Raw genomic sequence first — 24340 nt, 5'->3', positions numbered from 1 at the left:
AAATTTTAGGGTTGCTTCGCCACAGAAAACAGCCACCGTCCTTTAGAATCAGGCGCGTAACAGAGACAACCCCGCGAAAACTCAAGATTCCCACGGCCTGCGCACCGCATCTCGCCCGGAATAGCCTCCGATAGGCTGCGAGCTCTTTTTTTTTTTTGCCTTAAGGCTGAGTCGTTCTGATTGGATGGAATGCCGTCGTTCGGGCCGCCGGAGAAAAGGAGTCTCCTTGCCGCGCGCAGCCAAGAGAGTCGCGCTTGTTAAGTGCAGCTTGGAGTTCCTCTTCTTTCCTGAGATTGGCGCCGGTGGAGAAGGTAGGAATGGAGCGTGGAGGAGGAGCTAGAGCTCCAGCCCACGCCACTCCATCTGCGGCGCTGGGAAGAGCTACTCGGCGTCAGTCTCCTACGGTACTGCCCCTCGCTCGGAGCACGATGTCTGGGATCGTGCAGTGAAACCGGAGCTTTTGCGCTCCTATCCGGCAGGGTAAGTTCAGGGGCCACCGATCCGACCTCCGAGTTGTTTTTTTCCCCGACTTCCTTCCCGCGATTGTTTCGCGTAGCATCAATGCTTGTAAGCTAGTTTCAGAAGAGATCTGCCCCCCTCTCCGATCCCTAAAGCTCTGCGCTTCCAGAGCGTTGGCTCAGCCAGTTTTCATCTGGCAACCCCTTTGCTTTCTGCAGTGGGTACTGCCTGTGTCTAGCTCCGCTGCCCAAGAAGCCTCTGGGTTTAGAGCTTTTCCACAATCTTCATTTTTGATTTGCTTTTACCTCCAGTCACAGTTTTGGCTTGTGGGCTTGTGCAACCTCCTGTGATTTCTTCCAGGCATTTGTCTTCCACTTGGATTTGTTATTTACCAATGTACTAAGCAGTTAAGTCTCCTGGTCCTCCTTTCCCACGTCAGCCCAGAAAGGGCTGATAATGACTGCCTACATATAGGCAGTACATTAGAAAGGGTGGAGAGGCCCACCCTTTCTAATGTACTTAAGGATGAATGAATGAATTTCTCTGGTTGCCAAAAATTGGTTGTGGGGTGATAGGATGTAGAGTTTCTTCCCTCCTCCCCTATCCAAAGTTATATTTTCAGATGAGTGGAAGCAAGCAATTTATAAGCATTTTTTTTATAGGGAAATGCATGATATACATCATATGCTCTGCTGCCCACTTCTTTCACTGTAGGTTTTCAAATTGCTGTTATTTCAAACCATTACTTCATGGGAAAAGCTCATCTACCTCACACTTGAAGTAGGAGCTCTCCAAAGTTTATTAGACTGGATTCTCCAAGGAAACACCAGAATTGCTAGCTCTACTTCCTTTCTCTGGTGAGCTGTAATGCATATATAGATTGATAGAAGCTGCTATGGATTCTTCTGCTTGTAATATTGGCCTTTTAGGATATCCTCTCATATTCCAGTTAATCCATTGCCCCTTGCTTTTGTAAGAAGTTAAGATGAATCTTGTACTTTGCTGGGGCTTGTGCAGTTGTGGTCTCACCTTTCTATTCTAGTCTATCATTTCCTTAGATGTGAATGAGAAGTGAGAGCCTCTTGTTGAACTGCCTCCCTTGATTTTGTCTCAGTTAATTGAGTGTTTATAAATGCTCCTGTTTGACCTAAAGAAGCTCAGAGAACAAAGCTGGAAGAACTTTGAATCTACAGAGGCATGAAACAATTGGCATTCTGTCCATTGGCAGAATATGGAGGATAATATGTGCAAGTGAGTCCCAAACACACAAAACTTTCTTGCTGGGCATCCCCCCCCCCACCGCCTTTTTGCAGGAAAATGTTAAGAAACAGTGTATAATCTGAAGGTGGTTACTTAAAAGATTTAATCAAGAAACATTTTGATGTGCATACAGAAGGCAAAGGTTAGTTCTTAAATTATAGATTGTGGGTTTGATTTAAAATAATAGGTGATTCCAAGGATAGGCTGCCCCATGGAGGCCTACAGCACTGAGCTGGTGAGAAGAATATGACTGGCAAAAATGTCCCAAATTAATTGTTACAGGTATGACATACTAGGTCAGAATCTCCAAATTAGAAGATTTAGACTTTAATGTTTTAAGGCAAGTCCCTCACATAGAAATAACTGACAGAGAACATGAATCTTAAGGGTAATTACCAGAAACATATGTGAAATAAATCTATTTTTTGCCCATGAATTACTACTCACTTCTTAAAAATGATTTGAAGATAACCTAGGAACTTTGCTGAAACTGTATGAGTCTTGATCTGATCAGGACAAATCTATATGCACTGGCTGGGTGGCTTGTAGCTTAGAACAATGTATGAAGTAACCATTGGGATTTATTCAGTAAACCATGGCTAAGCACACCAAACTATAATATTTGTGAAGTAGTTGTTGGGGAAAACAACAAATATGTTTGACAGCATATTTCTCTTTCAATGTTTAATGTCCTTATCTCTAGATTGTATTAAGGCACATGGACCTAGTAACGGACAGTACATTCTAGTTACCAGTATTGCCTAAAATACTTGAAGATCCATTGCTAAGGAACCACAATAATATAATGGATTGAAGTATCTAAAAGTACTTCCATATTGGTTCTAAGAGATCAGATTGCCCAATACAGATCAGTATGTATTATCCAACTTGCCTCCAGATTGTTTTGGGTTATAATTTCCAAAATTTATATCTAACATAGCCAAAGGAAATGACTGAAATTGTAATGTAACATATCTGAAGATGCTACATTGAAGAATGTTTCCTTATGTATCTATTCCAGAGATGTCAAACTCGCAACGTCATGTGACGTGTTGCGATGTGTCGTGACTTTTTTTCCATTGCCAGCAATGGGGTGGGTGCGGTTTCGCCATGATGCATCGGCCCATGGGCCGGCAGTTTGATCTATACTGAAACTTAATAATATGTAGATGGCTTTCTCTTACATATGAATCAGAAAATGCCCACCATTGAATAGTGACTCCTTTCTTGAAGCCATTATTCTATATTTGCATTCTTAAGTTTTGCTTGGGATAAATAATTGTAAAATTTAGATTATCAGAATTGGCGATAAGAGTCCAGATGAAGAGTAGTAGTGCATCTGTTTTCATTGAAGAACTTATCTCCAGGTAGAACTGGAGAAGAATCCTTTCTGGACAAAGGTCAGCAAAGCTTGGGTCGTTTTTTAAGATGACCTGCATGTCTCTCTCAAATTATTGAGATCTTAGGCAAACAATCTCACATATCACATGTTTTTACCAATTTTTACAATCCTCAAGGACTTTTTGGCTATCTTGTAATCACCATTTGTAGTCTTCTGATCTGGAGAGATTAGTGGGGTAGGTAGGACTGATATTCCTGAATTAGACTGGATGGACATTTCATTTTAGCAGTTTAGACATTTCATTTTAGCAGTGACTTTTATAGTAGTAGTACTTTCCTAGTTTCTGCTACAGATGTGATGTCTGATATATCCTGACATTTTGCTTTGCTTGTTTTGTACTTAATGATGACTTTTTCTGGTTCCACTTTTCACCTCTGTTCTACAGAGATAAATATAATGAATAAAGAACTGTTTGATTTTCCATGTTTACAAATATTGTATGGATTTTTAGATTTTTGCTGCATATAATCTGGTTCCTAAAGTATTTTATTTCCTCCTACATAACTTCACCTTTTACGTGTCACCTATACTTTTCAGTATGGTATCATCCATTTTTTTTCACTCACCTTTATTCTTTACTTTCTGCAAGGGTACTCAGTAAAATATTAGATAAAACAGGATCCATGTCAGATTCCACTAGATACCATAATTTGCCCTCTCCACTTATCCACAACTTTCAGAGTTTATTATTGATAAGGATTATCATACCTATCAAACAAATGATTCATTTAATTCTGCATTCTGTCTATCAATACTAGATATAGTAAAGCCTTGGAAAAGGCACAATTGAGATATATAATAACATCTCAGTTTTAGTATTCCCTGACATTTATTGCAGCATTTCTGAATATGTTTACCTACAATTCTTTTCAAGTAATTTATTGACGTGTTATAAGTAATGAATTCCATAAACACAGTTCATGAAAATTGGTGACATAATATTCTACCATTTTATGATGGAGAATCACTAATATTCTGTGATATGATTCCTATAAACTAAATGGTTGCAGGGGCCTCCAAGTTCACTGTGTCTGCTAAGTTATCAAAAGGTTGCCCACCTTGATCTAAATATATACAATAATTTTATCTGGATGGTTAAATGAGGTTTTAATGATTTCTCCTACTGTCTGAAGCAGGTAAGATGTCATCCTCAGTCATGTTTTCCTTTCTTTTTCTATCGCTTTAATCTGTTTCCTAACTGTAACTAAACGTTCAGAAACCAACCCACAAGCTTGGAGAAATCCTACACCCGAGCTATAGATATTCGCCACTATTGCAAACCATTTCCTAACTGCCTGTTTTCTGATTACAGTATTTGGGAAGGCAGAGAAGAGGTTTATCTGCAGAGAAAAATCAACAGATGGGAGGAGCTGGATGTACATAATCTTTCCTCCCACTCTCCTTTGCCTTTCTCTTCCCACTCAGAAGAGTTTGTTGCTATCTAGCTGAAGGCTCTCTTCAAGGGAGAGTTGATTGCTGGATGCTGGTTAACCACTCCTCTTATTACATCATTCTCCCTTACTCATATCTCTCTCTTACCTCTTGGTTGGCATTAGCATAAGTTTGATGTGATGCTGGAAAGTTCTACCTGAAGCGACAAAGTAGCTTGTGTGCTTGGTTCTTCTGTACTTGGTTTGAGCTAAGCAATTTGCTTGTGGTTTGTAAGCCAGTCTTTACAATTTTGAGAATTGTATGAGCTCAGCCAGATGTGCTTTCTTCAGTAAATCATGTTTTAAAAAATTCTCAGTAATGACACATGAACCCACGCTATGAGACTGATCACACCATTGGTTTAATGAAGGAGAACTTGACTTAGAAAGAGGATAGTGCTCCTTGTTTAAATGCACCTGTTGTCTTAGATTCTAGACAGGGTTGTCTGTTGTCAGTCAGCAGTGTGCTTGTGAGTGTCAGTTGTTTGTGTACAGATAGTTACAGATGTGCTTTCCTTTTTGGGAGAGTAGCATATCACCATTTGCTTGGATGACGTTCGATAAAACAGTTCTTAGACTGAAAAAAAAAATGGAATTACTCTGTGTGTGGGTGGATGAGAGAACAGCTGCAAGCCAGCCACTGTTACAAGAAGAGAATTCAGATTATGATTTTACAGTCCTGGCCAAAAAGAACCAACTCTAAAGCACTGGGTAACTTTATCTTGAACATATTGAACTGATAGTTCTTTGGGAATTTTAGTTTGAATGTATCCACATAATGATTTTACAAGCTCTTTTTCTCTGGCACTTTTTTCCTTTAAAATTATAGTCTTACAGTGTTCTATTCCCCCCCCCCTTTTAAATGCATCTTTCTGGGTTGTTAGAAAAATAGTGTTTATATTTAGTTAATTGATTGAATATTAGTTTTATAAAATTGACATAATTGAGGGCCATTTAAGTTATTTAACATATTTGCAGTCATTCAGAAACAAATCTGTGTACATGCAAATATTAGCAAAGATTTCAACATTCATGATTTTATTTTATATGAAGTATGAACAAATACTGTATGTTTTGGTTTCACAGTTTTTTCTCTTGTTGCTTTTGCCTGCTGCCTGATAGTGGTAGTTGATTGTTTTTGTAGGAATCTGCTTTTAAGTATTTCTGAGCTTCTTTTCGTTCCTTTTTATGTTACATTATATTATAGGCCTTGTTTTGTTTTTCTTACATATACAGGTAGTCCTTGGCATATGACCATAATTGAGCCCAAAATTTCTGTTGCTAAGTGACACAGTTGTTAAGTGAATTTTACCCCATTTTACAATCTTTCTTGCCACAGTTGGTAAATGAATCATTGCAGTGGTTAAGTTAGTAACATGGTTGCTAAATTAATCTGGTTTCCCCATTGACTTTGCTTGTCAGAAAATTGCAAAAGGTGATCACATGACGCTGGGACACTGCAACTGTCATAAATACGAGTCAGTTGCTAAATGTCTGAATTTTGATCATCACTGCTTCAGACAGGAAGGCGGTGCAGAGAGTAATAAGGATGGCCGAAAAGATCATTGGCAGTTCCCTCCCTCCCATCCAGGACGTAGCACAGAAGCGTTGCTTGAGCAGGGTCCGCAAGATTATCTGGGACACTACACAACCTCTTCACGACCTGTTTTCCTTGTTACCTTCTGGGAGGAGGCTTTGTGGTATCCGTAGCAGAACATCCAGATTCAGTCATAGTTTCATCCCATACAGCATTAACCTTGTGAACTTTCAAGTTTCCTCCTTCCGTTATATATTCAAGATGGACATTTAATATTTATTTGCTACATATATGTAGGGATGTGGGTCTGTACATATGTTGTTCGTAGTATGTTTAGGTATGTGTCATGTATGTGTTTCACTTTGAGAGCGGGCAACTAAATTTCATTTTTGATGTGTGCCGTTGTGCCCACAGTAAAAAAATGACAAGGTTATCTTATCTTTTTTCAGTGCTGTTGTAACTTCAAACTGTCATTAATATATTAAGGACAACACAATTTGGGGAAAAGAAGAAAAGAAAAGTATGAATGTATGAAATATGAAAGTATGAAACAGAAAATCAAGAGTTAATCCTTGTTAGTGTAGTTATACGTATGACTTGGCTGATCCTGGTAAGAAAACCTGGTAGCAAACCCATATTGTTGCCTAAAAGATGACATCGATTGGCCCACAAATTTATCAGATGTCATACTTGATTCAAAATGATATCTTTTGTATATTTCTTGGATAGCAATCATCTCTTAATTCAGTCATGTAGACCTGCCCACCTAGAGTAAATTCCACTACCGTGATACTTTTTCTGAAGAGAGTATAAGATTGTGTATGTGGTGGTCTCCCATGAAGAATGAGACTCGCACGTAGGTATCTCGGGATGAGAGCCTAGAGCTGACTCCAAGACCCTCTTTTATTGTTACAATAGTTTCTACATCACACGGTAATAAAAAGGCGTATACTAGGGCGGTTACAATATATCACATAACAGACACTTTCCAGATGCAAGGCTGTGCAGGTGGATGATGATTCATCCATCCTGTTTCCCGTGTTCTTATCAGAGCCTGTCCAAATGGCTGATGGATGTGTTCCGTGGCTAGAACGGTCAGTTTTGGTATGTCAAGGACTTTGTGGGAGCAAGTCTATAGGCATATCTATGGAATTAATCCCACATGTGTATAAATATGTGAATATGGAAAACAGAAACAAAATCCTCTGAAATTTAGTCAGCAAGATTGAAAAAAGAATCTGGAATTAAGTTAATGATATTTTGTGTAGGGGGGGGTTGTCAAATTGACATGAATGAAATAAATATATTGTCTAATTTTAATTGGGAGTTTTGAGAGTAGGAATCATTGAAGTTCTGAATAATCTTTAAGGCAGTAATATTGTCTAATTTTTTTATGTGTTAGTAAAATATAGAAAAAAGTGAACAATTTATTCATAGGTCTTACAATATTAGCATGTTATATAGAAGTATTAATTTACATTATTATTAATTTACACTATAGAGCTAACTGAATTGTACTTTTTTCTAATTCAGGACAGTTCCTTTAAAGCAGGGATCCCCAACCCCCGGTCCGTGGACCAGTAAGAGGCTGCAGCATGCTAGCAACCGGTTCGCACAAACAAGCAAATCCCCATCCGTGGGATGCAGGCAGCGCACAAAACCACGCCCTCTACATGGAACCGGTCCCTGGTGCCCAAAAGGGTGGGGCCTTTGCTTTAAAGCAGTGTTTTTCAAATCTGGCAACTTTAAGATGTGGGAACTTCAGTTCCCAGAATTCCCCAGCCAACCTGGTAATTGAGTAATTGTGGAAGTTGAAGTTCACATATCTTAAAGTTGCTAAGTTTGAAAATTACTGTTTTAAAGTTTAATTTTTCTCCCAAACAGTTTGGCAATATGTTTCTTAGTCATTGTGCTCTTCAGGATTAAGAAAATAGAACTGGTGTGTAATGAAGATTCATGACTTTAACAGAATAACAGAGTTGGAAGGGACACGGAGGTCTTCTAGCTCAAGCAGGAGACCCTATAACATTTCAATCAAATGGTGTCCAATCTTTTCTTAAAAACCTCCAGTGTTGGAGCACCCACAACTTCTGGAGCCAGTTGTTCCACTGATTAATTGTTCTAAGTATCAGGAAATTTCTTCTTAGTTCTGGGTTGATTCTCTCCTTGATTAATTTCCATCCATGGCTTCTTGTCCTGCCTTCAGGTGCTTTGGAAAATAGCTTTACCCCCTCTTCTTTGTGGCAATCCCTGAGATATTGGAACACTGCTATGTCATCCCTAGACATATCCAATTTTTGCAACCATTCTTCATATGTTTTAGCCTCCAATTCCCTAATAATCTTTATCGCTCTTTTCTGCACACTTTCTAGAGTCTCAACATCTTTTTTATATTGTGGCAGCCAAAACTAGAGGCAACCAAAACTAGTATTCCAAGTGTCGTCTTTCTAAGCATTACAAAGTGGTTTTAACATTTCACATGATCTTGAGTCCATCCCTCTGTTAATGGAGCCTAGGACTGTGTTGGCTTTTTTGGCAGCTGCAGCACACTGCTGGCTCATATTTAAGTGATTGTTCACTAGGATTCTGAGATCCCTCTCACAGTTACTACTATTGAGCCAAGGACCACCTATACCAGGGGTGTCAAACTCAATTTCATTGAGGGCCGCATCAGCATTGCGGTTGCCCTCAGGGGGCCAGGTGGGTGTGGCCGGGGTGGGTGCAGCCCACTGGGTGGGCGTGGATGGAGTGGATGTGGCCTACTGGGTGGGTGTGGCCAGCTCTAGATTGTTCGCGTCAAGGGTGCCTGTGGGGGCCTGGGCAGGAGTGGGATAGATCTGAGGGTCTCTGGAAGAAGGGGATGGGACCAGGGCAAGTGCCAAGGCATGGTCCACTAGAGGAGCCTCACTGTTCCTCTCAGGCCATGCTGGGGGGGGGGGCTTATGGAGCTAAGACTGAATGCGTTTCAGCATAGATGGCCACCACAAAATTGTACATTGGCTCCCGGCTGGCCTGGGCCAGGGCCAAGGCAGAAGGGGCCGTTCCCTCACTGTTTCCAGGATGGTTTTGCGGGCCACATGAAACCACTTCGTGGGCCGCATCCAGCCCCCGGGCCTTGTGTTTGACATGTCTGACCTATACTATACCTGTGCATTTGGTTTTTCTTGCCTAAATGCAGAATCTTAGTTTTCTCACCCCTGAATTTCATTTTTACTGGACTTTATAAATCAGATTTGGAATAGTAAAACTCACAGTTGTAACTGAATTTGATATGATTTACCTCTTAAAATGGGGTTATTTGTTTCTCTTAAGATCTGCAACTCTCCATCAAAAACACTTAAGTGTATTCATACCAAATACTTGCTTGTATATAATGAGAATAAACTTTGCACCTACCTGCGTCCTCCTTGCTTTTCTTTTCATTGTGAATGTGTTGTTTGGTTTATTACAATTTGTTCAGATCCTCTGAAACAGGAAATGCTTTCAAAACAAAGGCTTGGAAAGGATACATTGATTTAGAGGCCTCACAGCCTCGTGAAACTAGTGTTATGGATCTTTAAGTAATGGTTCTGCTGAAATCTGCCTGCCTGGGAAAAAATAAAGACATTTAAAAAAAAAAAAACCCTTATTCTTGGCCAGCTGACCACCAGCCAGAACAGCTGTGCATTACAGAAACTATTGTCAAACTTAACTTATGATTCCATAATGGAAAATACTATCACATCACAATCTAATAAGGAAACTGTTGAATTGAAGGGAGCAGCCAATGTCAGCGATAATAACCCAAAACTTAAATTATCACCAGAAAAACAATTTTCAAGGAGATACAAAATTCTGCTCTAAATGGGCAAGCATTTATTTTGCTTTTTTTTTTTTGAGGCAACTTTGACTTCAAATACAATTGTTTTGATAAGAGGCAAAATTATCCTATTTTAATGTAATATTAAATTTGTATTCATAGACAAAATTCCTTTATCTGATGGAGGAATGCTTATCAGCTAAAGGTAGTCATTGAAGCAAAATATTTGTGTCTGCTTCTACTGTGGTTAATACTGCTTGGTTATTAACAAACTTGAATTATTAATGAAGCAATGGTTTTATATAGTAACTTACAATCAAATCATTATTGATAAGGCCTTCTCTGAAATTCAAATACTTTTTGTTCTTTTCTAATTTACCTATGACACAATTGGTTTTTAGGCCCAGGAAATCCAGAAATAACTTTGTCAGATAATAATAAGATGCATGAGTAACTTTTTACAATTTGACATGTTCTTAAAGAAATTTGAGTTCAGCACAATTGGCAAGGCAAATTTGGGATCGATAGACTGAAAAACAATTCCGTAAACTTCTAGTGCAATCCATTTGAAAAATATTTTTCTATGGCAGCTGGGCTTCTCTTAATCACCTGTTGGACAATATGTAATATATGCGAATGTTGAGGTGAATGATGCTCAGCGATAATATGATTTCCTAGTGATTTTGTATGTTGCGTGCACCCAACTGTTGCCATTTATTTAACAAAAACAGTTAAAACCATGGCTTAATGTAATATGTGAACCCAAACATAGTATTATACTAGACTCAGAAGGGATTTTGAAGTCCAGCCCACTCCTGATCTCAGGAAACTTGCAATTGTAGTATGTTGACAGATAGCTGTCTGGCCAATAAAATAAAATCCTTCTCTTCCTGATGTAGAACATTTTAGTCGACATTTTCATACTTGCTTCTGAATCCCTGGATGGTCTAAGTCAGGGGTAGGCAACCTTGGCTCTTTTATGACTCGTGGACTTCAACTCCCAGAATTCCTAAGCCAGCTATGCTGGCTCAGGAATTCTGGGAATTGAAGTCCACGAGTCATAAAAGAGCCAAGATTGCCTACCCCTGGTCTACGTATTTTCCTCATATGTCACTCAAAAGTCTGGATCTTATAAGGACCCTGTCTCCTAAATTAGTATAGGAGAACTGATGGTAGTATAGCAGCAGTATTCTGTTCTTCCAATTTAGGCCATAACGTTTTGGAATGATATTCTGGAGGGATAGCATATTTTACGTATTTCCTTTTTTCTTTGACAATGTATACATCAATATCATTATTTTTTACATTTTTCTCTTTTTTCTGTTTTTGTTATTAATTAAAAAAAATAAAAATAAAGTTTCAGATTGTTCATCAACCCCCAAACTTTCATTATAGGAAAATAATTTAATAACTAACTTATAGTACTATCAATAATAATATAATAACAACAACATTGATCCCTTGGGTAGTCCCATCATAAGTGTAATTTATTTATTATGGAAGCGGGGTAGCAGAAACATACTACTTTTAAAGAGTCATTTGTGCTCGGCGTTCAGCCTATATTTGAAAAAGCCTTCATGGATGTGATTTGCAACTTCCTTCATTGTTGAATAAAATGGCAGGAAATAAAACAAGCCTTTTCTGGCACAGCAGATCAGCTGCAGCTTTCCCTAGTAGGGGATCCTCAGCCCCAGTTGTTTCTGTTTGTCAGGGGAGTTTTGGAAATGGAACTAGAAATAAGGATCAGACAGCAATAGCTACCAGATACTACAGTAGCACTGAAGTAAATTCAACATGTGGAACTGAAGTTAGTCTGTCCTACTTTGATAGTAATGCCTGCAGAGCAGAAGAAAAATAAGAAACAGATTGGTGCAAATGGAAAGATGGTTCACATCTCAACATGAATATTTTGGTGGTATGTTGACCTGGAATGCCAGTATAAGTTTACACTTTTGATATTGTCTTTGTGTAGCGATTACGTCTGCCCTACCTTAAGCTTAAATCTATATGCTTCTTCTTCTTCTTGTGCCATATCCGTTATCAGATGTTGGCGATCATGTTGGCAATCCTGTTTTTATCATCAGCTGCACGAAAAAGTGCTGCTGAGTTTTGTCCAAACCAATCCCTTAGATTTTGAAGCCACGATGTTTTTCTTTTGCCTGGACTTCATTTGCTTTCAATCTTTTCCTGGAGGATTAAATGGAGTATGCCGTATTTTTCTGGGTGTCGCATCACATGTCCGAAATATTCTAATTTTCATTTTTTAATTGTTTTGATGATTTCCCTTGGCTTTCCCAGGCGGCTTTTAATAATAATAATAATAATAGTAAAGTTGGAAGGGACCTTGGAGGTCATCTAGTCCAACCCCCTGCTCGGGCAGGAAACCCTACACCATTTCGGACAAATGGCTGTCCAGTCTCGTCTTAAAAACTTCCAGTGTGGGAGCATTTACTGCTTCTGGAGGCAAGCTGTTCCACTGATTAATTGTTCTCACTGTCAGGAAGTTTCTCCTTAGTTATAGGTTGCTTCTCTCCTTGATTAGTTTCCACCCATTGCTTCTTGTCCTGCCTTCAGGTGCTTTGGAAAATAGCTTAATTCCCTCTTCTTTATGGCAGCCCCTGAGATATTGGAATACTGCTATCATGTCCCCCCTTGTCCTTCTCTTCGTTAAACTAGACATACCCAATTCTAGCAACCGTTCCTTATATGTTTTAGCCTCAGTCCCCTAATCATCTTTGTTGCTCTTCTCTGTACTCTTTCTAGAGTCTCAACATCTTTTTTACATCGTGGTGACCAAAACTGGATGCAGTATTCCAAGTGTGGCCTTACCAAGGCATTGAAGAGTGGTATTAATACTTCACGTGATCTTGATTCTATCCCTCTGTTAATGCAGCCAAGCACTGTGTTGGCCTTTTTGGCAGCTGCAGCACACTGCTGGCTCATATTTAGGTGATTGTCTACTAGGACTCCGAGGTTCCTCTCACAGTTACTACTATTGAGCATGGTGCCACCTATGCTGTACTTGTGCATTTGGTTTTTCTTGCCTAAATGTAGAACCTTGCTTTTTTCACCATTGAATTTCATTTTGTTAGTTAGTGCCCAGTGTTCAAGTCTGTCCAGATCCTTCTGTATCTGAAGCCTGTCTTCTGAAGTGTTGGCTATTCCTGCCAGCTTGGTGTCGTCTGCAAATTTGATGAGTTCCCCATCTATCCCTTCATCCAAGTCATTGATGAAGATGTTGAAGAGTACTGGGCCCAGAACAGAGCCCTGGGGCACCCCACTACACACTTCCCTCAATATAGATGCAGTTCCATTGAGGACCACTCGCTGAGTACGGCCGGTCAGCCAGCTACGGATCCATCTGGTGGTGGTTCTGTCTACCCCACATTTTTCTATCTTGTCAAATAGTAGGTTGTGATCTACTTTATCAAATGCCTTACTGAAGTCCAAGTAAATTATGTCCACAGCATTCCTCTGATCCACTAATTTTGTCACTTGGTCAAAGAATGCAATAAGATTTGTCTGGCATGATCTATTTTTGACAAACCCATGTTGGCTTTTAGTAATGACTTTGTTTGCCTCTAGGTGTTCGTTGATTCGTTGTTTGATTATCTTTTCCAGGATCTTATCCAGGCTTATCACCTCCTCATTTCTGATCTTGTCAGCCCAGCTTATATGTAACAGCCGCCTGTAAATCCACATTTCAAATGCTTCTAGTCTCTTCAGGTGGCCTTCTGTCAGAGACCAACTCTCTACTCCATAGAGCAGGATAGAAAAAATATAGCATCTGACAAGCCTGATTTTCAGTCCTTAAGAATAAACCTATATACTAGCTAGGGTTAACAAATATTAGGGAATACTGGTTATAATTAGAAGAGAGGAAGAGGGTCTGAATTCCTTTTTACAGTATCACTGACTTCCTAGTTAATGTCTGTGATGTCCAAGCAGCACAACTGAAATTTGATATGTAAAAAACTGCATTGAACTGGGGCTATATTTCATTATGTATCAGCCTTCCCAGATAGGCAGACAGGCAACACAACCAGATGAATTAACTCTGCTTCATTTAAGGCTATATTAGCTGAATTTTTCAAGTCTGATACAGTATAACTCTCCCACTGACTCTTTTACAGCCTTAGAAGTTAGGGAGGGTCCCTTCTAAGCTGCCCATTATGTGGCTATAGACAATGTCCTCTCTTATCCGTTCATTCTCTAGGCAACATCTCTCCCCCCCACCCCAAAAAGATTGTTCACACATACCATTACAGTCTGACAATTGAACATACGTCCATATTAAGTTTATATTTTGACTAAGGTGGCGCAAAGCTATTCCTGGGAAAGGTAGCTGCTTTAGATGCATCTGTTTTAGCATGAAATGTATGAAAATTGTAATATTAAACATGTTAAAAATCTTTGTTTTAGGAGATAAGTAGGTATATTTGCATTTTAGCAAACCCCATTTCAGGTGGACTCCATTATGTTTTGTATAATACAGAGAGTGTGCTGTAAATGTTATAACATCTGATAGAACCTGGAAGGATTTTTATTTATTCATTTTATCTCAGTTATAAATAACTGAAGGCGGCAAATATGCCTAATACTCCTTCTTCCTCCTATTTTCTCCATAAGAACAACCCTGTGAGGTGGGTTGGGCTGAGAGTGTGAGTGTCTGATCCAAAGTTATCTAACCAGCTTTCATACCTAAGTGGGGCTAGAACTTACAGTTTTCTGGTTTCTAGATTAGCACCTTAACCACTAGACCAAACTATTCTTACTCAGTTAAGAAAGAGAAGCTGGAAGGATCTACTTCAGCTAGTTGTGCTCTCTCAGTTTTTATCACATGGCTTTCTCTACTTCTAGTTAATTCTTCTCCCTTTGCCAAGAAAAAACTGACAATTTTTGTTTTGGTTGAGATGGGTGAGGTGCAAAATGAGGAGCAAGTTACAAGTCAAGCCATATCCAAACCCAAAAGAATCACTTTGAAGCAAATCAAAATAGGCCTGACTTTTACAAAAGAATCTGTGTCTTCCATCTCCCTATACTCTTACTTCCTTGTTAGATTGCCAGTAGTCCTTGACTTACAACCATTTGTTTAGCAACTGTTCAAAGTTACAGTGGTACTGAAAAAAGTGACCTATGACCTGTCCCCATATTTATGACTGTCACAGGATTCTCAGGATCACATGATTAAAATTTGAGCAGTTGGCCGCTAGTATGTATTTATGATGGTTGAAGCTTCCTGGGGTCATGTGATCACCATTTGCGACCTTTCCACTGGCTTCCAAGAAACAAAGTCAATGGGGTAAGTCAAATTCATTTAACAATTATAGTGATTTGCTTAATAAACCATGGCAAAAAGGTCATAAAGTCAGGTACAACTCAATTAACAATTGTCTTGCTTAGAGATGGAAATTCTGGTCCCAGTTGTGGTTGTAAATCAAGAAATAACTGTGCTATAGGTGGTAACTTCAGTGTGCAAAATGTAATGGATGAATTGGATTTCATTTATAGTTGGAAAAGAACTGATACAAAAAGAACCTAGTACAAATACAAACCAATGTCTAAGCATGCCTACTTGAACGTGTTTACTCCCCCCCCCCTTTGCTGTGTAGCACAGTTCAGAGGACAAAAAGTAGCTATATTTAATGCTATCTGTATATATGCTTGCTCTGGAATAAATCCAGTATGTTTCATATCCAAATAATTGTGTGTAAGTCAGCTATTCCCAGTCTTTCACAAGTGCGGCCCTCAACTTCTGGGAAGTTGGCTGACATGGAGCATGTAGAAGATGGGAAATGTTGATAAAAAGGGATGAATATTCTATATTGGGGAAAAGGTACATTTAGGTTTGGCATTTTCAGCATTTTACAAGTATATCCTGACCTTAAGTGTGCTTACTCAGCAGTAAATTCCCATCAATTGCAATGAGACTATTTCCCGATAGTGGTCCTTAGCACTGCTACCTAATACATACCCTTTTTTTCTCCCATGACTGTAATTGCTAATGGATTAAAATGTAACATTACCTCCCAAGAGCTGTGCAGATCAATGCCAGGATGTTGATGCATTTCAATGTACCTTGGATGGGGAAATAATCCTGACCTAAGTAATCTTACACTGAATAACATTGCGTAAACATTCTACTCTTCCATTTTTTGAGTTATTGACATTGACATTTTAATGTGTACTAGCCAACCCGTGACCCACTGGGTCATCATTTCAGAGATATTTCCTTACCTAAACAGAGAAACAGAATGACCACATGCAAAAAAAAATTAGTGAAAGGGGAAACAACTTCCAACTTCCTGCTGGCTTCCCCACTGACTTTCCTTCTAAGAAGCTGGAAGGGAGTTTTAGGAAATGACAATCTCCCATGCACTAGTCACTCCAATGTGACTAGTAAATGCAGTATTTCTGGCCAGAGGTTAGTGAATGTGACCTTTCTTCAAAGAGATCCTGTTCCCTAGCTTTCTAGCTGTGCTTGGCATTGGCTGGTATGCCTGCCAGCATCTATGGAAAAAGGCAAAGATGTATGTTGGAGTGAGGAGAGGGCCCAGGCCTCCTGACCACAGCAGATTTCCATGTGACAGTGGGGAGCAGGCCTCCCAGGGTCTCCCACGCCAGATTTGAATCAGAATTGGAGATTCTCAAAAAAAATCTTGTCTATAATATTATAGCTCAGGGGTGTCAAACTCAATTTCATTGAGGGCCGCATCAGCATTGCGGTTGCCCTCAGGGGGCCGGGTGGATGTGGCCAGGGTGGGTGTGGCCTACTGGGTGGGCGTGGATGGAGTGGGTGTGGCCTACTGGGTGGGGGTGGCCAACTCTACATCGTCAAGGGTGCCTGTGGGGGCCTGGGCAGGAGTGGGATAGATCTGAAGGTCTCTGGAAGAAGGGGGTGGGACCAGGGCAAGTGCCAAGGCATGGTCCACTGGAGGAGCCTCACTGTTCCTCTCAGGCCATGCAGGGGGGGGGCTTATGGAGCTAAGACTGAATGCGTTTCAGCATAGATGGCCACCATAAAATTGTACATTGGCTCCCGGCTGGCCTGGGCCAGGGCTAAGGCAGTGGGGGCCGTTCCCTCACTATTTCCAGGATGGCTTCGTGGGCCACATGAAACCACTTTGCGGGCTGCATCCAGCCCCCGGGCCTTGTGTTTGACATGTCTGTTATAGCTGATGCTAGATTGGGTTGGATTTTATACTCAGCAAGTCTTTTGCATTGCAAAGTTCAATTACTTTGTGGAAGAACTGTGATATGTAACATGTGGTAAAAGAATGGGAACTGGGGAAATATTTATATCTAACTATGACATGCATATTTCACACACGCACGGACACACATACATATGTTTGTTCTCCATCACAAAATGGCAAGAAATTCTTCCGTCACTTTTTAGTATGTGTGATTTAGTTAGGTATCAAAGACCTATAAAAGGGGAGTCAAGGACTATATGTCTTTTTTTTGGCATCTCAGTTTAAATAAAATGATCATACTTTCAGCCTCAGAAATAGTTAATCTTCTACAAGGGATTATGGTATTAAGTCCATTAATACAAAAATTTCATATGGATACTTTTTGTAAAATCATTTTGGTGGTGGATCAATTCATTATGCCTACTTTAGTACCTGGATGGAATAAAGAATTAAATGTTGCTAGACAATGAGATGAGATATTAGTATCAATGCCCAAATCTTTAATAGATTATATATTATTCATTTACTGGACTCTGTTGCATATATGTAGAAAATACTAGACTAGAGTAAATCATGTTATTGGAGATAAAGTGATATCAGCGCCTTGTCTAAACTTATTTTTCTACAGTGTCCTATAATTGCTATACAGTATTTGTGGGGAAAGTTATTGCATGTATTAAATTAACTCTGAGACAAGATTTAATATTTTCAGATGTGTGTGTTGTTTTGAATCTTATCTTATGGAAGTTGATATTTGAACAAAGCTTGTGGATTCTCCTACCCTAATTATAGTTTAAAATACTTATTCTTCAGAGTTGGAAAGATATGTATTCAGCTACTCAATGAATCATTTTTGGTATAGCTTAACTATGAATGATAATAAAATATGCTTCTATTCACTCAAATGCTTATCTAGAACTTTATTTATGAATATATACTCTTAGTATTTTTGCTTCTTTTACGTAGTTTTTTCTTCTTTTTGCTTTTCTTTATAATTTGTGTGAAGTTTATTTTTTTGTTTTTTGTTTTTTTTGTCTTGCACTCAGTAGAGGCCAAAAAAAGTTTTAAATATAGCTGTGAATCAGACTTTGCCTTTGCTACAATGATGTGTAAACAATAGAATTAACTGATTAAATTTTCATTTACTGGAAGCTTCAGAAATATTTAATGATTGTTTAAAAGGCCATTTTTCTTCTTTTTGCACTGGTGCTAGGTTCAATTGTGCAATGCATATATTCTAAAATGTTCACACTAACACATCCTTATGATGATTATTATTCTAAAAAATAATGTGCCATCTTCATACTGTAAAAATATGCAGTGTGAAATAGCTAAAGCACCTTTTTTTCCCCTTTAAAACCAATGAGGTATCTTGACCAAATTGTGGGGTTCCATATGAAGAGTTAGTTATTAGCTCAATTCACAGCTGTACTTTGTGGAATAAGATGAATAAAATGGTCCACATTTTAATAGGCACATCAGATTTGCCGGCTCTTCATTTTCTTTGACGGAGGAGAAGCTTTAATGAAGAGAAGGGCAGAGAGAAAAAGAGGAATGTTAGAGAGAAAATAGGTATTTCATTGTTTGTTTCAGGTCTGCCTGTGTCCCCAACTGATTATCTTTGAAAGAAAGATATCGACGGAAGATAGTCTGTGTTAAGTATTAATGTTAGATTGAAATGAAAAGTGCTGTTGAAATGTGGGAGAGGATTTCAACCCAATTCTTTTGATTCGACTGATTATGCCATCAAGTCGATTTGACTCTAGCAACCACAGAGGTAGATTTTTACAGTGAAACGTAAATTTTTGTTACAACATTATTGGCTCTAACAATATAAAGAAACCAGGTTATGGTGGATGGATTTCAATCAATTCCAGCTATAACTTAAATATTTCTCAGAAATAATAGCCATTGCTAGCTTTTTTAATCTATTGCCTTCCAGAGCAGAGGTCCCCAACTACCGGTCCATGGACCAGTACCGGGCCGTGGTACGCCAGCAACCAGTCTGCACAAACAACCAAAGCCCCATCTGTGGGATGCAGTCAGCACACAAAACCACGCCACCTCTGGTCTGTGGAAAAACCTCTCCCCACATAACTGGTCCCTGGTGCCCAAAAGACTGGGGACTTCTCTTCCAGAGAACTAAGAACTTAAGAATTTCTTAGCCAACAAGTTCCCTAGCTTTTGACTTTGCCGACTGAGAAATTTTGGGGAATTCTACATTTGGAAAGATATTTGAAGACCTTTTCTATGACTTTCCAATGGGCTATTAAAACTTTCCCTCTTAGAAAGATTCTTGGACTATGAGTTGTTTTAATTTGTTAGAAGCTATCTGAGTAAATCATTTTCAATGGCTGCCTATACTTTGCATTTTTTATTCTATTCTTTTTATGTTTTATTGCTGCTATTAGTATTCTTATTTTTATAATAGCTGTTGGCTGCCTTCATGAGTGTTTTAAATTAATGAATGTCATTAAATAAACTGCATCGTATCATTTTCCTAATGATAGCGTGCATAAGGCTTATGGCCTTCTAGCCTAATCTCATGTGAACTCAGAGCGCACAAAAGGGAACCTGTAATATGATTATATGAATACCCTAATAGCGAAAGGACATTTTGCCCCGAAAGGTAGCACTTTCTGTATACAGCCTAGCCTTAGCACTTTTATAGGTACATCAGATGGTTAATGTTTCTTTCCTTAGAATTGTACAGATTTTCTCTCTTCAAATTCTGTACTAAATACTCATCAGGAGCTCATGTTTCATTATACTTCAGAATACCTAGATGAAATACCCCATATGGGTAAGTAAAGACCCATAAATAAGTCCCCATTTGACCAAAATGTCTGACTTTGGGCCAGTCTGTCTAACTTAAAAAGTCAGTGCTTGGACGATTAAGCAAAACCTGGTCAACAAAGAGCCCAAATACAAGGACATTGTTATGGTGTGTGGGAATGACCTTGGGTGAGAGGACAAGGAGATGCAGGCAAGGGGATGTTCAAAAAAAGGCAACTTAGCCCACAGCAGGAACATGGGTGATGCAAGAGGCTCAGAAGAGACTCTCTGTTGAGTCCGTGGCGGGAAAACAGACACGAGAAGCAGCTGGAGTTCTCAGTTTCATTTATTCAGCGTTCAGCTTACAGGAAGATGGCTTCAGCTTCGCCCAATCGCCTCGCAGCCTCTTATATAGGCAACTCCCGGGTAAATGGGTTACTTTTCCCGCGCCAGCACCCGCGCATGCGCACGGCGCTGGCGACAGCCTGTCTGGTCCCGGCAGCTTTGCACCTGCCCGGGACTGCCTGCAAACGCCCGAGCCGTTTGCAAGGCTCGGGACATAACACCCCTTTCCCCCGGGCTAAAACTACTACCAACATACAACATTTATTTTATACGACATTTTGCTCCCCAATGTTCCCACTGTTTACTGGCTTTTGCTTTGCCAGCAAGGTTATGTAGTCTTCTAGGTACTTGGGAGATTTCTTTGCTCTCTGTGACCTTCTTAGCTCTGAATTACTGGCATAAGTCCCCTGACTGGAGGGAGGCGTGAGCCTGTTCTCTCTATTGTGCCCTGGTGTCTTCCAAGGACTGTGCCCCGATGCCTGGCCTGCTTGCTTGCCCACCGGGCTCGTCAGGCAGGGCTTCTGTACTTTGTGACATGGTTGGACCTACCTAGCTGTAGACCCTCAGGCCCCTTGAAGTGATAGCGCTGCTGGGCGTCTCTGTTGAACCTCCTAGGTCCATCCAAGACCTGTCATGAGGCTGTCCATTCCCTGAACCCCGTTCTGTGTCCGGGCTTGTGTGGGGTTCTGTACTTTCCCAAAACTCAGTTACTCCCTGATTTGGGCTAGAGGTGTTGTAGTCGGGACTTGGTTCCTCGACCACCTCCTTGTATGTTTGACCCCCTGTAGAATTTGGGGTAAGGTCAGGCCAACCTTGGGGATTGTGTGCCAGCTCTCTTGCGGGGACTGATTTGTTGGGATGCCCCGGGTATCCTCTGTGACTGGAGTGCTGTGTGATGTGTGTGGAAAGTGAGTATGCCCCCGGGGTGACTCCCTGGCTGGAGTAGGCGTGAGTGCCTGTTGTGTGGGTAAGCTCCATGAATTCCTTTTCGGAGCAATTGGTAAGCTCCTGACTTTTCTTTTCGGAAGCATTGCAGACCTTTGGGACGGTCCGTTTGTGGCTCCATCATTGGAGGTGGGCAGCAGCTCGTGCCCTTCCCTTTGCTCCAAAGGTCCCCCTCCCCCCCTGGAAAAGACCCAGGAGTCTCAGCTGGAAGATCCCGCCTAGGGCGGAGTTGGTCGATGTGCCGGCGCAGGACACGACCGTTGTCCAGGGCTACCTCGTAGGAGAGAGGACCTGTGACCTTGGAAATAGAAGCGGGGACCCATGTATGACCAGGCCCTAATTGCGAGCCCAAACCGGGGCACCCACAAGTCGTTGTCTAGGTGCTCTAGGATGTGAGGTAGATGAAGGCAGTCTGTCCCGATGCAATCCGGTCAATTCTATTAGGTAGTTGTGCGCCCCCAACCGAAGTTCAGCTGGACTTCTCCTGTAGAGGTGGACGGTGTGGTGTCGATAAGAAAGGAGAAAGTCACCAACCTGTGATGGCCAGTCCCCGTAGGTGGTCTCTTCAAATGCGTCCCTTTGCGATGCGCACCATGCGTTCAGCCATACCGTTGGTGGACGTGTGAAAAGGCGCAGACGTGGCATGACGAATCAGGTTTGCCTGTAAAAAAGCTTGGAATTCGGAGGAGGTGAATTGAGGGCCGTTGTCGGACACAATGACATCTGGCAGCCCGTGTGCAGCAAAAATCCCCCTCAGTACCTGAATAGTCTTTGCAGTGGTGGTGGATGAGACAGGCACAACCTCAAGCCATTTTGAATGTCTGTCAACAAGGACCAAGAAGAACTGGCCCTGAAAGGGCCCAGCGTAGTCAATGTGCACCCTGGACCATGGGGACTGTGTTTCCTCCCATCTATTGCACAGGAGCTTGGGTTATCCTGGGCGAGATCTTTGGCACAGTGCATGCGTGTACCTTAGTCACTCATATCTTGATCTAAAGCAGGGCCACCACAAGTGGCGCGTGCAAGAGCCTTCATACGACCAATGCCAGGATGACCCTCGTGGAGGGATTCTAAGACCCGAGTCCTCATTGAGGTGGGAATGACAACTCTGTTTCCCCAAAGCAAACAACCCTGAGAAAGGGACAATTCGTTCCTTTTGGACCAGAAACTCTGAAACTCAGGACTAGGGCAGTGCTCAGGCCACCCGTACAGGACCCAGGAGCGGACACGTGAAAGTGTGTGATCTGTACCTGTTTCAGCGGTAACATCCCTGGCACTAAGAGGAAGCTCGGGCAAGGCTTGGATTGATAGAATGTTGACAGCTGGCGCGGGTTCAGCTTCTACTACTGGCAGAGGCAACCTACTGAGGCCATCAGCATGGCCCATTTCTTTCCCAGGCTTGTGGAGTAATGAAAAATCATATGCATGACCGAAAAATAGACCACCTAAGCATTCTAGGGGAAATGATGTGGGAGTCTGCTTACGTGTGGTAAACAGTCCCAGCAGAGGCTTATGGTCAGTGAAGACCGTGAAATGCCTGCCATATAGAAAATCGTGGAATTTTTTAATTCCAGCAACAACAGTCAGAGCCTCCCTGTCTATCTGAGCGTAGTTGCGCTTGGCAGAAGACAGTGTTCTGGAGTAGTATGCAATAGGACCCTGAGTTCCATCAGACCTGAGGTGACTCGACAGCTCCAACCCCGTAGGGGGACGCATCACAAGCGATGCACACAGGGAGAGACTCGTTGAAATGTTCAAGAACACTGTTAGAAGTGAGCAAGGCCTTGACTTCTTTAAAGCAAGCCTCATGCGCTTGTGACCACAGCCACACAGCCTGTTTGTCTAGTAGCCTGTGAAGAGGCTCAGCTACCCTAGCTTTATGTGGAAGAAAAGAATTGTAGAAATTCAGGAGGCCTAGGAAGGCCTGAAGTTCGGCCTTAGACTTTGGCCTGGGTGCTTCTAAAATAGCAGTTCGTTTGGATTCAGCAGGATGAATCCCAGCAGCATCAATTTTGAATCCCAGAAATTCAGTAGAAGGCACCCCAATCTGGCAGTTGTCTTTTCTGAGCTTGAGGCCTGATTTCCTGAATCTTAACAGGACAGCCCTAAGCCTTTCAGCTAGAATGTGTGTGGAGTCTCCTGCAATCAAGACATCGTCAAAGTAGGGGCAGACCCCTGGTATACCTCGTAGTGTGTTTTCCATTACGCTTTGGAAAATCCCAGGAGCGACATTTACTCCAAACTGTAGCCTTTTACTTTAAAGGCTCCCCTGTGGGTCACAATGGTCTGAGCTATGGCAGCATCATCATCAACAGGCAGCTGTTGATATGCTTGAGCTAGGTCAAGCTTTGCAAAACACGCCCCCCCTTGAGAGAGGCCAGGATGTGACTGACCACAGGAACAGGATAGGCATGTTGCTGCAATGCCTTATTGAGTGTGCATTTGTAATCAGCACAAATGCGAATGTCCCCATTTGCCTTTAGAGGCGTGACCATGGGGGTCTCCCATGGGCTGGAATCAACAGGTTCTAGGATTCCTTGTTGGATTAGTTTGTCTAATTCAGTGTCAATCTTACTTTTTAAAGCAAAAGGGACCCTTCTTGCTTTAATCCTAATGGGAGTGACAGTGGGGTCTAGCTTTAAGGACACAGGTGGTCCTTTGAATGTGCCCAGCTGGGGGCTGAAAACATCTGCAAATTCTTTGCAGACTTCCTGTAGGTCGAGTGTTTGTAAGCTGTTGAGTCCTGTGACGTGTATCCCCAGGGCCTCAAACCAATCGAGTCCTATGAGACTCGTTCGTTCACCCCCTACTACTAATAAGTCTAGTGGACCTTCAAAACTCTTGTATTGCACGTTAAGGTGGCCTCCCCCTTAACACACACTCTTGAGTTCTGAAAATCTGTTAATACAATATCAGAAGGCCTTAACTTGGCCTTAGACCCACTTCTGGAACAAATCTTCCTAAATGTATGCAATGAAATGATGGACAGGGCAGACCCTGTGTCTAGTTCCATAGATAATGGAACCCCTTGTAGCTTCACGTTGAGTGACAGCTTTTTCTTCATGGGCTTGTGTGTGCCTGTTCTACAGATGCTTCTTCGCGAAGCGCAAAAACCTACCCTATTCTGGCTGGGGAATCTGGTACCCTTCAGGCGTTCTTCTTGGGGTTGTGCCTTTCGTCGGCCCAGGCACA

General features: G+C 41.2%; 1 protein-coding gene across 2 annotated transcripts in view; it reads left to right on the top strand.

Annotated features, from left to right (window-relative positions):
- Positions 1 to 24340, top strand: part of LNX2 (ligand of numb-protein X 2) — an 82087-nt gene continuing 57747 nt past the window's right edge. For both annotated transcript variants that reach the window (XM_039356762.1, XM_039356734.1), the window contains exon 1: positions 1 to 480. The gene's annotated coding sequence lies outside the window, so the exon portion shown is untranslated. The remainder of the gene's footprint in view (positions 481 to 24340) is intronic.

This window comes from Crotalus tigris, unplaced genomic scaffold, assembly GCF_016545835.1.
Source record: "Crotalus tigris isolate CLP2741 ecotype Arizona unplaced genomic scaffold, ASM1654583v1 scf7180000017573.2180621, whole genome shotgun sequence".
NCBI classification, from domain to species: domain Eukaryota; kingdom Metazoa; phylum Chordata; class Lepidosauria; order Squamata; family Viperidae; genus Crotalus; species Crotalus tigris.
Note: the sequence above shows the minus strand (reverse complement) of the source record. Positions and strands in the feature narration are given on the sequence as shown.